The following is a 17,237-nucleotide window of genomic DNA, read 5'->3' as shown; positions in this document are numbered from 1 at the left end:
GTGCACCTATAATGAGTGTTTATATTCGGACTATTTTAGATTGCTTCGGGGGTACCGCAGCGGAGTAACCCAGTAACTTTGTGATTCTTCATAGACATAAACAGAGAGAAGTAGTTCCGGCTATGATGTTCTTCCGCAAGATGCAAGCAGTTCTGTTTATTAACCGCTAGAGCGTCAAAAGTTACCTACCGCAGCTTTAATTTTTGATAAATTGAGGGACGTAGAGGGTTGGACGCCATTTACTTTTGATATCACTTCACATTGTTTTGGGTTTAGGGAGTCAGGTAAGTTGAAACCGTATTTTATTTATTTTGGTCTCTTTAATTTTGATTTAGGAAATGTAGAGGGTTAGCAAAGAGGATTTTTGTTTGTTATTTTGGCCTTGTCTGTCCCTGACACTAAACCACAACTTGTAAATAAATTATTGTTATTCAACATCTCTCTGGTTCTGAGACTCTCTTCCTTTTTCTGTTAAGGCTGACCCCTAGGGGTCCTAACAGAAATTGGGGGCTCATCTTAAAAAGGAGTTTTTCCTCACAAACAAATTGGAGTTTTGCGTTTTCGTGTTCGTGAAAAACAAACTCATGAAATTTGCTTTGTGTTTTTGTTTGGCTAGTGGTTTTCACTTTAAGGAGGAGGGAATTCATTATGTCCTCAATATTTGAATTGGAAAAGTTTGCAATTCAACCTACTGCTGAACAATTGGATATTTGTCGCAAAGATGATCCGTTTTCAGTTGCTGATTTATATCAAATTACAGTTCCTCAGAGATCAGGGATGTGATCTATAAGCATTTGGTGGAAAATTGAGTTTTGCCAGAGGTGAGTGAAGCGAGTGTTGCAGATCAGTTGCCATTTTCCGTGGGTAAGGGTGCAGAGCATCCCAAACCCGAGGAGATGGTAAGCATGGATCCCGTCGATCTCCCTTTTCCGAGCAATCCTCAGTTGGCAATCAAACTAAAAGAGTTAGAGTTGGAATTGAGCGGGGCAACAATATCAAAGTCAGCTGCTGCATGCTCGCACAGTTGAGCTTGAAACTAAGCGGGCAATCAAGCTAAAAGAATTGGAGCTTGAGCTCAAAACCAAATAACCTGTTCACCCCTCAGCTGCTGATGCGCCTAGTGTGAGCATGCCTGTGTCGTCACCCATCAGTGCTTCCACTCCAAGTCCCATTCCTGCACCTCAACGCAACCCACAAATAAGTCAACCTGAATTTAATGTTAGCCGCCAAATAAGTGAGGTTGACACTTATTTCACTGTGTTTGAGTGAATCGCTGCCACATTAAAATGGCCAAGTAATGTTTGGCCACTGTTGTTGCAATGTAAACTCATTGGTAAAGCCCAAGAAGTCTGCTCAGCGTTAACACTTGAGCAGAGCTTGGATTATGATGTAATGAAGAATTCGGTTTTGCGTGCTTATGAGCTAGTTCCTGAAGCATACCGGCAAAAGTTCTGCAGTCTTGTGAAAATCCCTAGTCAAACGTTTATTGAATTTGGGAGAGACAAAGCAAATTTATTTGATAAGTGGTGCGCTGCGAACAAGGTAGACACGTTTGAACAGCTTAAAGAGTTATTACTGTTGGAGGAGTTTAAGAGTTGTTTACCAGAGAAAATTGTGGTTTACTTAAATGGGCAGAAAGTGTTTTTGAGTGCAGACAGTAATGAACCGTGAATGCTTTTATTGTCCTGAGGTTGGGTACATCATCGCAAATTGTCCCACCTTGAAACGCAAAGTCAGTAGAAAAGCAAACCCTTCGAAAAGTGTTGCATTGATTGAAAGGAAGGATTTCTCATCTGAACAAAATTTGTCTTTGAATTCAGTGCTCTACTTTTGAACCCTTCATTTGTGATGGTGTAGTATCATTGGGTGAAACGTAGTCTGAGTTAAAGCGTATTCGTATCCTCCGTGATACTGGTGCTGCCCAATCGTTTATCCTACAAAATGTGTTGCCATTCTCTGAACTAGGGCTGCTCTGATCAGGATCGGCCGATCATTAATGCACATCTCGTCAGTAAAGCCTGTTCTCTATTCAGAGGTAAATTCCATCAGGTGCGTGATTTCACATAGAGCAGCTGTTACTACACAGAGCCGTTGTTAACTGAGAAGATGCGCAAATAAACGCTGAAAATTAATGTGGATTTGCGCATCTTCTCAGTTAACAACGGCTCTGTGTAGTAACAGCTGCTCTATGTGAAATCACACACCTGATGGAATTAACCGCTGATTAGAGAACCGGCTTTACTGACGAGATAAGCATAACGATCAGCCGATCGTGATCAGAGCAGCCCTACTCTGAACAGTCAAGCTGTGGTTCTAATGTGCTGGAGCAGGGTATTGATCTCACAGTATTTAAAGTTACTTTACACCAAGTGTTTCTACACTCTGGGATCATTTCAGGGAAGGTTAAACTGGCAGTCCAAGCACAGTTACCTGTTTAAGGTGTGTCGCTCATTCTTGGTTATTATCTGGCAGGTGATAAAGTTTTTTGTCTGCCTGAGGTAATAGATACTCCTACTGTGCACGAGGGTGATGTTCTGCAGGAAGAGTTTCCTGATGTGTTTGGTGCATTCATTCAACCTTTATTTTTACAGGTAAATCATTAAGAACAGGTTCTTATTTACAATTGCGGCCTGACAAGTGGAATGACCACTTAGGGAAGGGGAAGTAGGGCTAAAATAAATACAGGACATGCATTGTGACCCGAGCTCAAGCTCGCAAATTTAGGGATACTGTGGATCTGTCTGATTCACTTATGTGTGCTGACAATGCTGTTAATGCAAAGGAGGTTAGTGCTGATAAGTTAGAAGTGTGTGCACTACCAGGTTTTGATTTACCCATTGGTAAACCCATGTTAATTGAGGCACAACATGCTGATCAAACTTTGTCTCATTGTGTTGAAGCCGCTGTTGAGCTGGCTGATTTGTCAGAGCATCCTGTTGCATACTACTTTGAGGATGATTTATTGATGCGTAAGTGGTCTACACGGAGTACTGTTTTCCAAGTTGTTGTCCCGAAACCTTACAGAGAGCAGGTACTGAGTGTTGCACATGATCATGAACTTTCTGGCCATTTTGGCATTCGTAAAACTTATGATCATTTGATGAAGCATTTCTTTTGGCCTTCCATGAAGTCAGATGTAGTCAAATTTTGCAAATCCTGTCATGCGTGCCAAATAGCAGGAAAAACAAATCAGGTGGTTCCTCCAGCTCTATTGAAACCAATACCTGTATTAGGTGAGCCATTTGAGCGAATTCTGATTGACTGTGTAGGACCATTGCCCAAAACTAAGTCTGGAAATTCTTATCTAGTAACTTTAATATGTGTGTCAACTAGGTTTTCTGAGGCAATACCACTACATTCCCTCAAATCTCATGCAATTATCAAGGCAATTGTAAAGTTCTGCACTACTTTTGGAATGCCAATATACATTCAGTCTGACCAAGGTACCAATTTTATGTCCAAAGTGTTTGCGAAGGTAATGAAACATCAAACATCAGGTGTCCAGTGCATACCATACTCAGTCACAAGGCGCCATTGAACGTTTTCATCAAACCTTGAAGTCAATGGTATGTAATACCACTCAAGCATCACTTGGATTTAGTCCCTCTGAGTAAATTTTTGGACACACTGTTCGTGGTCCATTGAAAATTTTGCAAGAGCAAATTCTTTCATCTAACCATTCGTCTTCATCTACCAATGTATTGGATTATGTCAGTGCGTACCGCGAACGCTTGCATACGGTGTGGAAGTTGGCAAAACAATCGCTCAGTTCTGTGCAAAGACAAATTAAATCTCACTATGACCAGAAGGCTGTACAGCAATCATTTCAGACTGGCAATAAAGTCCTTATCTTCCAGTGCCAGGTTCAGCACTCCAAGCTAAGTTCACTGGTCCTTACAGCATCAAGGAGAAGCTAGGAGACATTGACTATGTAGTTGATACCCCTGACCGAAGAAGGAAGTCACGAGTCTGCCACATTAATATGCTATAAGCATATTTATCACGTTCTGATCCTGAAGTTAGTATGCCCGTTGCTACTGTTGTACCAGTTGCTGTGTCACTGTCGGATTATTGACACGAAAGTGATAGTTTGAAAATGAATAGTGCATCATTCTTGTCAGCTCGTTTGCCAAATTCTGAGACTTTGTTGAATTTGTCAGAAAAGTTGTCCCATTTGCTACCCAGGCGGATATTTCCAGTCCTATTAATAAGTACCCAACTTTGTTTAATGACTTCCCTTCAACTATCCACGTAATAGAACATGATATAGATGTTGGTTCACATGCCCCAGTAGAAACAGAACGCCCGTGTAAACCCAGTTAAAAGAGAACTAATGAAGCAGGAAACCCGAAACTTGCCAGAACACAATTTAGCAGTTCCTAGTGCCAGTCCCTGGTGTTCGCAATGCCTACTTGTCCCTAAGCCAGATGGGATCTCCAGGTTTTGTACTGACTACCGTAAAGTTAACGCTTTAACTAAAGCTGACTCTTTTCCGCTTCCTTGTATGGAAAATTTTGATCGGTTAGGTAACGTTAAATTCATGACTAAACTAGATCTGCTAAAAGGATATTGGCAGGTGCCACTCACAAAGCAAGCGTTTGAGATTTCTGCTTTTGCCACACCAGATGTATTTTTGCAGTACCGTGTTATGGCTTTTGGCCTTTGAAATGCTGGAGCTACCTTTCAGCGACTAATGTCCATAGTGTTGTCTTATGTGTCAAATTATGAGGCTTATTTGGATGATGTGGTGTGCTATGCTGATACTTGGAAAGACCATCTCAAATGGATGATGTCTTCAAACACTTGAGAAATGCTAACCTAACCTTGAATTTATCAAAGTGTGAATTCGGTTGTGCCACTGTCACATACTTGGGAAAGGAGGTTGGGAATTGTCAAGTGCGTCCTTTTAATTCTGAAATACAAACCATCCTTGATTTCCCAGTTCCTAAAACTAGGAAAGAGCTCTGCCAATTTCTTGGAGTGACTGGCTATTACAGATGTTTTTGTAAGAATTTTTCAGATGTTGCCAGTCCTCTCACAGGACTATTATGTAAAGCACTCTCATTTAAGTGGTCTTCGGAATGTCAGTCCACCTTTCAAGTCTTGAAAACTTTGTAGTGCCCCTGTGCTCGCTGCCCCCTGTTTTGAAAAGCCATTCTTGATGGAAGTGAACGCTAGTGGTACCGGTGCTGGTGCCATCCTACTTCAAACGGATGCAGCTTGTTTGAATCACCCAATAATTTTCTTTTCGAAAAAGTTCCACAAACATCAGATTAACTACAGTACTATAGAAAAAGAAGCCCTTGCCTTAATTCCTCGCTCTTCAACACTTTGAGGTCTATGTTGGCTACAGTTCGAAACCCGTTATGGTTTATACTGACCATAACCCTCTTGTATTTCTTCAACAGAGGTCAGTATGCTAATCATCGTCTTATGCGCTGGTCACTAATCTGCCAAAGTTACAATCTGGTGATCTGTCATAAAATGGGCATTGAAAATGTGATTGCTGATTCACTGTCTCGTGTTAATCCGTAAAACAAGATGTTTTATTTTGTGGGTGGGGGTGTTGTTAGCCAAAGTCATTTGTTGGTTGTTTCCATTCTGCCCTCTTGTGTTCTCTATGTTTATGTTTGTTTCAGATGGGCTGTTCCTGGAGATAATTTATTGGAGGCTGCGATTGGTTCTCCTCTTCACCTGATCCAGATATAAGGACTGCCCCAAACAGTCAATCGAGGCCATGATTGTGCCATCATGTGTGATGCAATAGTTTGCTACTTGCCTTGTTATTGTTCTTTTGTTTAAATTTTTGAGTGTCTTGCCAGAGAGATGATCTGTGATAATTCTGTTGTATTGTTTTTTTTTTTTTGCCTCCATTTTGTGATATTCCCGGTTAACTTGACCCAAGCCTGATTGACTATGATTTTGGATTCTGATTGTAAATTGTTTGCTGTTAACTCAAGTATATATATCTTAAAAACATTTTGTTAATCTTAATTTTTGTTAAGTTGAGGGACGTAGGGGGTTAGACGCCATTTTATTTTGATGTCACTTTTGACATAGTTTTGGGTTTAGGAAAGTTAAGGTAAGTTGAAAATGTATTATATTTCTTTTGGTTTCTTTAATTTTGATTTAGGAAGTGTAGATGGTTAGCAAAGAGGATTTTTGTTTGTTATTTTGGCCTTTTCTGCCCCTGACACTAAGCCCCAACTTGTAAATAAATTATTGTTATACAACATCTCTCTGGTTCTGAGACTCTTTTCCTGTTACATGGTCGTAACACCTTCAACATACATTAACATATTTCAATATATACCTATGTGGTGAGCGTGATTAACCAAGTACAATGTGTTCCTTGCTCAACATTCCAATCAACCAATCAGATTTGAGATATAACTTTTCAGGAAATATCTGTTTTAGGCTTACTATCAGGGTTAGGTGCTTCCACACCGATGTTAATCAGCTATCATTTCCCACTGATAAGAAAACATTTTGGGTAGGGTTAGCTTTAAGGGTAGGGATTGGGTTAATTCCATATTTTTGGTAAAATATGCAGCTGAACAAATACGCTGCGTGTTTTAAATAGCGTTAAAAAATGAAAGACTTTTGTAATACATGCCTTGTTTTTTATTTTTATTTCCGTTAACGACAATGTTTTGTCCCACCTAGTTTTCGTTTTTTTGTTTGTTTTCCTTAACAATTATAACCTTGGACCCCAATTTCTTTCCCTCTGTCCCTATGGTTTTATTCCTCCTCTCTGCAGATCTCCAAAAGGCAAATCGAACACCTCATTATAGTTTCTTCTCTCACCCTAAAAGCAGTTGAAATACAAATCAGATTCAAATAAAAAAAGAATACATGAAGTTGCTCTGTGTAATCATAAAATCACACTACTGCTCTCCTTAGAGTTACAAATGACCTGCTCTTATCATCTGATTGTTGTTGTACATCTCTATAAGTTCTATTTGAACTTAGTGCTGCATTTGGCACTATTGACCACAACATTCTTTTGCATAGACTTGAACAATTTGTTGGCATAAATGGAAGTATATTTGCATGGTTTACATCGTACTTATATGACCACCATCAATTCTTAGCTGTGAATGAAGAGGTATCATATCAATCACAAGTGCAGTATGGAGTACCTCAAGACTCAGTACTAGGGCCGCTACTCTTCATGCTTTATATGTTACCCTTGGAAGATATCATCAGGAAACATGGTGTTAGCTTTCACTGCTATGCTGATGATAGCCAGCTCTATTTTTCTTCGCGGCCCAGTGAAACACACCAATTTGAAAAGCTAATGGAATGCATAGTCGATATAAAAAACTGGATGACGAGTAATTTCTTACTGCTTAATTCTGAAAAAACAGAGGTGTTAAATATAGGACATAAAAACTCTGCATGTATTAACATAGAACACTGTTAAAGAGTTGATGGCTGCTCTGTCAATTTTTCGTCATCAGTTAGGAACCTAGGTGAGCTATGTGATAGCAATCTTTACTTAGAAAGCCACGTTTCTAGCATTTGTAAAACTGCATTTTTTCATCTGAAAAATGTATCTAAATTATGGCCTATGCTCTCAATGTCAAATGCAGAAATGTTAATCCATGCATTTATGACCTCAAGGTTAGATTATTGTAATGCTTTATTGGGTGGTTGTTCTGCACGCTTAGTAAACAAACTACAGCTAGTGCAAAATGCAGCAGCAAGAGTTCTTACAAGATCCAGGAAGTATGACCACATTAGCCCGGTCCTGTCAACACTGCACTGGCTCCCTATCAAACATCGTATAGATTTTAAAATATTGCTTGTTACCTATGAAGCTCTGAATGGTTTAGCACCTTAGTATTTGAATGAGCTCCCGTCACATTATAATCCTCCATGTCCGCTGCGTTCTCAAAACTCAGGCAATTTGATAATACCTAGAATATCAAAATCAACTGCGGGCGGCAGATCCTTTTCCTATTTGGTGCCTAAACTCTGGAATAACCTACCTAACATTGTTCGGGAGGCAGACACACTCTTGCAGTTTAAATCTAGATTAAAGACCAATCTCTTTAACCTGGCTTACACATAACATACTTATATGCTTTTAATATTCAAATCCATTAAAGGATGTTTTAGGCTGCATTAATTAGGTAACCGGAACTGGGAACTCTCCCCATAACACCTGATGTACTTGCTACATCATTAGAAGAATGGCATCTACGCTAATATTAGTCTGTTTCTCTCTTATTCCGAGGTCACCGTAGCCACTAGATCCAGTCTGTATCCAGATCAGAGGGTCACTGCAGTCACCCGGGTCTAGTACGTCCAGTACACAGACCAGGTGGTGGATTGGCACCTAGAAATGACCTCTACATCCCTGAAAGATAGCAGAGACCAGGACATCTAGAGCCCCAGATACAGGTTATGGTTCAATAATCATACTGAATATTATCCATATGAAGTTTTTCTAAAAAATTTGATTTTCTCAACTTTTTTGCAAAAAATGATGCTTCTTTATGAAACCTACCTATATTCAAGTATTGTTAATAATAATAATAATCATGCTTTAAGTTAGAATAAAATGTCCCAAGGTTACCCATGTTACCATAGTTCCTTGAAGAATTGAGAGGTTGTGTTGAATGCTTTTAGTGACCTGCAATGCTATAAAATTATGAGCCAAGGAGCTGGCTTCAGCTTCGAGTAGGGAAGCAAGCACCAGCAGGATTGCCTTGAGTATGGCAATGCAACGCAGCATCTCGTTCCTTCGAGGAACTATGGTTACATGCGCAACCTTGAGATGTTACTCTTCAGGAACTCAAGCTGCATGGAACGCTTTGGGTAACGATATGCCCATGCTGCCAGACTTCCAAATCCCTGCCTAGTGTGTATCCGAAGAGCACAGCTAAGGAAAGAGAACAGAAGAGCCAGGAGTGGCTCGCATATCTAGATAGTAAAATCTGATGAAAGTGGAGGCCATGGACCATCCCGCAGTGCTACAGATGTCCAATAGGGACACATCTGCAAAGAAGGCCTTAGAGGCCGCCATAAACCATGTAGAGTGAGCATTGATTCCCAAAGGAGGGGGAAGACCAGAGGACTCATAGGTAACATTGATAGCCTCAACTATCCAAAGACTAAGGTTCTGCTAAGTTGCAGGAAAAATCCCACTTTGGGGGGACCATTGGCACACAGGCCATCGGTTTATCTTTGTCCACAGGGCAGCTCTGTGGATGTATGTGTCCAGTGCTCAAGCTGAGTCGGACTCCCGAAAGGGAGGAGGGCAGAAAGCCTGCAGTACGATTGGTTGTGGTGGGACAGAGGGAACTTTTGTAACATAACCCGCTCGAGGGTATAAGAGCGCTTTAGTCAAGCCGGGCGCAAAGTCTAGGTAGGTAGGGGCCACCGAAGGGTCCTGCAGTTTAAAGGGTCAGATGTCTATCTAAAATATATTGAATTAGCTTGAATGGAGCTTACCAAGAGCCTCTAAAACCACAACTAAGTCCCAGGGGGGAACACGGGACCATACTGGAGGCCTCAGCCTCAGCACACAGTGGAGGAAACATGTCACTAGGTGGTGTCTACCCACTGATTGATCACTGAAAGGGACATGGTAAGCTGCAATGGCCGCCAAGTAAGCCTTTAAGGTGGAGTTTGTTAACACTGCAGAGAGCCTGGCTTGAAGAAACTCCAGAACTTTACCAACTGGGCAGTTAGCTGGGTCAAGCTGGCAGTCTCTGCACAATGAGGTGAAGAGTTTCCACCTCAGGGCATACAGTTTCCTCACTAAGGGAGCTCTGGATTGTAGGATGGTCTCAACAACCTCGGTTGAAAGACCAGATGTTATGAGCTGTGCCCCCTCAGGGGCCACATCCACAGTTTCTACAACTCCGGGCGAGGGTGAACTATTGTGCCCTGCGCCTGACAGAATAGATCTGTCCTGATTGGAATCTCCCATGGAGAGCCATCGAGGAGAGATATCAGATCTGTGTACCATACTCTGGCTGGCCAGAATGGGGTTACTAATAACAGACAAACCCCATAACAGCGTACTCTCGCCAGGACTCCCGGGAGCAGAGCGATAGGGGCAAAGGTGTACAGACGAAGCCTCGGCCAGGTCTGTACCATAGCGTCCAGTCCCAGAGTAGCTGGATGAACTAGAGAGAACCAGAGGGGACATTGCAATGTTTCTTCAGTTGCAAAGAGGTCCAAAAACTCTCCATATCTGCTTCACCACCTCGGGGTGAAGCTTCCATTTGCCAGGCCTCAGCCCCTGTCTCAACAGTATGCCTGTTCCTACATTTAGATTTCCAGGAACATATACTGCTCTGAGTAAGAGGAGTTTGACCTGGGACCCCACAAGGATCTCCCTGGTGGTTGATATAAGAGACCTGTACGGAGGTCTGGTAGGGAAACATTTCAATGCTCGCTGCACAGCTAGCATCTTTAGACAACTGATATGCCATGTCAGATGGCGACCACTCCACAGACCGCGGGCAGGGTGGCCACTCATGACCGCACCCCAAGTGGTGAGGGATGCCTCTGCCACTAGCGTTACACGGTGGCAAAGAGCTCCCAGCACCGGGCCCTGATTCAAGAACCAAGGTTTCTTCCACATGTCTTAGGCACGAAGGAATCGCTGCGTGAACTTGATAGTTCGAAGGGGATTCCCCCTCGGGGAAAACCCTTGGTCTTTAGACACCACTGTAGGGGTCTCATGTACAGCAGGCAAAAAGATATCACATTGGACGCAGCTGCCATCAGAGCTAACAATCTCCGAAACTGTTTGATAGTGAGTGACTGTTTGACATAACCTCAAAAATGTTATTGTCATTATTAACATTTAGCATTATTAATATTGTCAGTGTCGTGCACTGCTTGGCCCTTTGCTGTGATAAACAGTAAAGTGTGTCCAGCTGAATTTAATAACAGTTTTGACAGATGGGTAAAAAAAATGTAAGTATACCACGGCAGCCCTCATGTGAAGACCATCGACTCTACCATGTGACTCCACCGAACAGGGACACCGAAAAGGGATCGCTCATGTCGCTTTATACTCTTCCTCTCTCTTACAACTTCTACACTCTGCTTGCCTCTTTTGATCTCAAGACAGTTCTAACCATGGCTACTCACAAATCAAGCAACCAAATGGACCATATTTAGGCATGACACTGCTCCACTGATCATAACTGGTTATTCAACTGCACACCTCAGATCACTTCCTCCTCACTCTTAACCTCAACATCCTTACACAACACATACCCGTCTACATGTCATCTTTCGACATAACCTATGCTTATTCTCACCCTCCCGGCTATCTAGTAAGGTTTCATCTTCGCTTCCTCCCTCTAAAACACTTAGCATCTCTCGATGCTAACAATGTGTAACAAGCTTCATAGTACGGGAAGAAGGAGGCAGGAACTGGTGAACATTCAAATAAAATTTAAATTATTAAAATAAACACACGACTGTCACGCACAACCAAAACAAACAAACAAAATAAAAACAGAAAATAAAACCCAGGCCTGGTCTTCTCTTGTCCTTCACTGTCGTTACTCCTCCCTTTATCCTTCTGGAGCTCCTCCGTGGGACTCGAGACCGGTAAGTGGTGCAGGTGTCGCTCAACTTCAATTACGGGCCTTGTTCTGTTCCCATGGCTCTCGGCCCTGCCCCACTCATCACATACCCCCATTGCCCCTTGCAGGATGGGGTGTACTCCCGAGACTGCGCTCTACTCTCCCCCTCCGGGGGAGCTGATCACAGCGGCTGTGGCATACCTGGGGGTATGGACAGACAGACGAGGCAAGAGAAAAGGGGACAGAAGGATGAGGAGGGACAGAGATGAAAGAGGGGAGAGAGGAAAATAAAAAATTTCCAGTTCCCAGACACACCGCTGCTCGGCCCTCCACCTACTGGGTGAACACTTCCGGATTCGGGCAGCCGGCAGGAGTCCCCAGTGTCAAGTACAGACAAAATCAAAACACAAAATAAAACCCAGGCCTGGTCCTCTCTCATCCTTCACTGTCGTTACTCCTCCCTTTATCCCTCCGAGCTCCTTTATGGGACTCGAGTGGTGCAGGTGTCGCTCATCTTAAATTACTCCACCGGCCTAGCTCCGTTCCCACGGCTCTCGGCCCCAGCCCACTCATTACATAAAGCTTCTGATATTTTCTGCTCCACTCTTGTATCTTGTTTAGACACTGTGTGCCCCTTGTCTTCCAGCCTAGTCCGTACTACCCCTTCTGCCCCTTAGCTATTTGATATTCTCTGTGAACATTGTTCCAAGGTCAGGGCTGCTAAGAGTGTATGGCTTAAATACTACTGACCTCAATTTATATTAGTCACTCCTCTCTTGCTACTCTGCTAATGTCTCCACTGCTATCTTCCCCCTCCTTCATCAACTCTAACAGTTAACAACTTTGCCATGTTCTTCATTGATAGAATTAAAATCATCAGTGCACAATATTCCACACCACAATCTGTCAAGCACATATTACCAGCAAAAATACACTCGTTTACATCCTTCTCTTCACTCTTTGAGGCAGAAATCTACAAACTCATAATTTCTAATCATTGTACTACTTGTCCGCTTGATCCTATTCCATCTCATCTCCTTCAAACCTTTTCTCCTGCAGTTGTACCTGCATTCACTCACATCAACACATCCCTTCACACTGGTGTTTTCCCCTCACTATTTAAACAGACTCATATAACCCCACTGCTTAAGAAACCTGTCCTTAACCCTTTTAGAGAATGACAGACCAATTTCCCTTCTTACTTTAATTGCTAAAACACTTTAATGAGCTGTGTTCAACCAAGTCTATGCCTTTCTCAGACAGAACAACCTTCTCAAAAGCAACCAGTCTGGCAAGAGCGGATTCAAAGGACAAGGACTATCTATCTATCTATCTATCTATCTATCTATCTATCTATCTATATATATATATATATATGATGTTGAAATCCTGTGGGAATTTCAACAGTAGCAAATAATATAGAAGACCAGTAGCTTATTACAATAAATGTATTATTAAAGCACAACAGCCTATAATCAACCATAGTAGCATAACCTTTTAAGTAAAACTGAACAACATTTTAACAACATATTTTAAGTACTGCAGTGTTTAATAATAGGTGGCAAAGGTTTATACATTATAAATGTTAAAAATGCTTATCAAAATATCATACTTTTCCAAATATTACAATTATAAATACATCAAATACTTAAAATATATAAAAAAAATATATTGCAGTAGGCCTACACATGGTTATAAAGTACATTAAGAACCCACTAAAACTGTAAACTTGTTGTTAGCATATGTTCTTACACAAAGTACACATAAATTATACTTTAAGCATTGTAACATATGTGTTTTATGTAAATACACTAAAAAGTCACTAAAAGTGTACTTGTGTTCAGTATGTTCCTTAACTGTAACTAAGAATATATTTAATAACATAGTATTTTTTATTATACTTTATAGGAATATACTAATAGTGTGTTGTGTTTAACGTTAAGTAAAACACCACCGTTTTTCCATATTTCACTATGTTCTTCCCTCAACTCAGACAAGTTGATACATACCTCTCCAGTCTCATTGCGTGCACTCAATCGCAGTAGCGCCCGGCGCCACTATGTTAGCATTTAGCTTAGCACCATTAGTTCCTTAGGATCCAAACAGGTATGAATTTAAAAGCCACTAAACACTTCCATGTTTTCCCTATTTAAAGACGGTTACATGAGTAGTCACACGAGTAAGTATGGTGACACAAAATAAAATGTGGCAATTTTCTAAGCAGATAAAAAATGTATGGAGCAATGCTATTACTGTGCCGAGTTCGAAGTGCTGTGAAGCTCTTCTGCCAAACATGATAACAATATAACACTTAAACAATCACCACATTTTATGTGTTTGGTGGCTTCTAATTCCTTCACTGTTTGGATCCTAAGGAATTAATTGTGCTAAGCTATACGCTAACATAGTGGCACCGGGCGCTAGAGCAATTAAGTGCACGCACTGAGATGAGAGAGCTATGTATCAGCTCATCTTTCCTTTAAAAGTGTAATTAAGCAAATATTTATTGCCAAAATATTTCTTGTATACTTTTTAGAAATATATTAAAATGCAATTCAATATACTTTTAATGCACTTTAAATAAGCATGTGGGAATACAAATGTATTATAAACACACTACTTGAATTTCAAGTATATTTCTAATGCATTTAAAGAGGTCCTATTATGCTTTTTTTTTTACAAAGTCTTGATTTTGTTTTGGGGGTGTACTAGAACAGGCTCTTATTCTAGGCTGTTCGAAAAACACATTCGTTTTTACATATTTTACATTATTACAATATATCTCTACCCAGTCTGGCATGAACGGCTCAAATAGTTCCTGTATCAAATGAAGGCCCGCCATCTGAAATAGGAGATGTGCTGTGATTGGTCAGCTGGACCAGTCTGTGCCGTGATTGGTTAGCTGGGTCAGTGTGTGTTGTGATTGACAGCACTCTGTGCCTGGTCGGGAAATGTCCTGTCTCTTACCAAAGCTGCCTGCTGCGAGCTTCAGTTGTAAATATTGTGTCGAAATCAAATCAATTTGAGCGTGATTAAAACCCAGACGATTGTAACCACTCTAAGCTCTTCTGTATTTGGGAACACTAGTGTGTCTCTGATCTTGGACTTTGAGCTTTGTAACTTTGCAGATCTTTTTTATGCTCAAACAGCAACATTACAGACTACCCTTGTGGAAAAGAAGTGTGCTTAGTTGTATTAAAACATTATTTTTGTGTACTTCAAATCTTAAAAGTATACTTTTTAAAAAAGGTGCACTTGCAGAAAATATAATATAATTTAAATTAAAAGCCACTTAAATCTACTTAAAGATAGTTTACTTTAATGACAATTGGTCTTGACATACTTAAGTGCACTTTATAAAAATGTACTTTACATAGCCGTTGCATTTTGGACTATCTGTAGCTTGTTTATTGACGAAGCAGGACAACCACCTAGAAGTGCATTACAATAGTCTCGTCTAGAGGTCATGAATGCATGAACTAGCTTTTCTGCATCAGAAACAGATAACATGTTTCGTAGCTTGGCAATGTTTCTAAGATGGAAGAATGCAGTTTTTGTAACATTGGAAATATGATTTTCAAAAGACAAATTGCTGTCTAATATAACACCCAGATTTCTGACTGTAGAGGAAGTAACAGTACATCCGTTTAGTTGCAAATTGTAATCTACAACATTCTGTGTACCGTTTTTTTTTGGTCCAATAATTAATATCTCTGTCTTATACGAATTTAATTGGAGAAAATTATTGGTCATCCAATCTTTTACATTTTTAACACACTCTGTTAGCTTAGATAATTGGGAAGTTTCATCTGGTCTCGTTGAGATATATAGCTGAGTATCATCAGCATAACAGTGGAGGCTAATTCCGTATTTTCTAATAATATTACCAAGGGGTAACATGTATATTGAAAATAGAAGGGGACCTAGGACGGATCCTTGTGGCACTCCATATTCTACTGGTGATAAATGAGATGACTCCCCATTTAAATAAAATAAAAAAATGTTAGCGATCGGACAGGTAGGATCTAAACCATCTTAGAGCCTGCCCTTGAATACCTGTATAGTTTTGTAATCGATCTATGAGTATGTCATGATCTATGGTGTCGAACGCAGCACTAAGATCAAGTAAGACTAGAAATGAGATGCAGCCTTGGTCTGACGCAAAGAGCAGGTCATTTGTAATTTTAAAAAGTGCAGTTATTCATTGATTTTGCATCAATAGTACAGTTTTGTTAGTGGAGTTGAGTTACAGTGGGGAGACACAGACCAGTACTGAAGAGGTGATGTTAGAAGTTTTTAATGAATTGTTGACCAGTCAGCTCATTCTGATCACACATGACAAGCTAAAAGTGTTATATTAATCCAGTATCCTTATAAATTTTACTAATTTGAATCTTTTCCATTTGCAAGTAATATATTACCACCTGTGCATTTACAGACCCCCCTCTAATCATCATATATTTTACAGGTAACAAACCACAGGATGAGGACAGTAGCTTTTCTGTGCAGCTGTGGTACATACAGGAACATCCTTTGTGAAGATATGTGAGAGAAGCATGTAAAGCAAGATGATGATTTTTTAAATAAAGTTATGTTTTATTCTCTGTAAAGTAGGAGAAATGTTATCTATTTTTAAAGATGGTGTGGTCAGTGGAATTCTGCTGTTCTGAAGGAACATCTCTCAGTATTTTGCTACGATGTTGCCCTGATGATTGAAGTAAAGTTAATTAATCTCTTAGGTGATGCAGATGTGATCACAAGTTTACACACACCTTGCAGTATATACTGCTTCATCAGGGCAATAATCACAATTATTTTAATGATTTACTTACTGCTTAAATTATTATCATTTTGCTGATACTGCAAGGTGTATATAAACTTTAGACTGCAACCATATATATTGCTTTCACTCAACTGAACCATTTATAATGACTGGATATGTTTTATAACAATGGTTCTATTTCTTTTTGTTTTTCTTCCCTCAAGGAATTTTTTCAGACTTTCCTGCCTCTTTGGAACATTTCCGTTCACACAGACTGTGGAGAGATGAGTGCAGCTTCATGACGTAAAGTTTAGTGCTGATGGAGAGCCTCTGGGACACTGACAGACAGCACGTCCCAGCAAGTTCATTTGGAGTTCTTTTTTTTATTTATTAATTAATTTAGTCAAACTTGCATTCACTGATGCTGGAATAAGATTTTATAAGAAAACCTTTAGTCCTGTTGAATGTTGGTGCTTGTAAAGGTTCAAGGAAACTAATGTCCTGGTTTCACACACAGGGCTTAGTCTAAGACAGGATCATAGTTCATTGAGGACATTTAAGTCATTTTCATTAACATGCCTTAGAAAAAAAAAAAAAAAAATCTTGCATCTTGAGACAAAACAAAGGCACTGGTATTTTTAAAGATCAGTCAGTGCAATTTTCTATTAGTTGAAACGGCTCAGAATTACATTTTAGTCTTGGGCTTGTCTTAAGCCTTGTCTGTGAAACCACGGGTACAAGTAACAGAGTTTGGTCATGTTTTACAATAAGGACTCATTTGTTGTACATGGATTGATAATTTTCATATAAAATAAGTGTGTGTAGGTTTGTGTGTTAGTAATCTTATACGTTATGGGGACCAAATGACTCTACAAGGATAGTGACACCTGTAAATGTTGACCTTGTGGACATTT

The sequence above is a fragment of the Carassius auratus genome, chromosome 27 (assembly GCF_003368295.1).
Source record: "Carassius auratus strain Wakin chromosome 27, ASM336829v1, whole genome shotgun sequence".
NCBI classification, from domain to species: Eukaryota; Metazoa; Chordata; class Actinopteri; order Cypriniformes; family Cyprinidae; genus Carassius; species Carassius auratus.
This window is presented reverse-complemented; position numbering follows the sequence as displayed.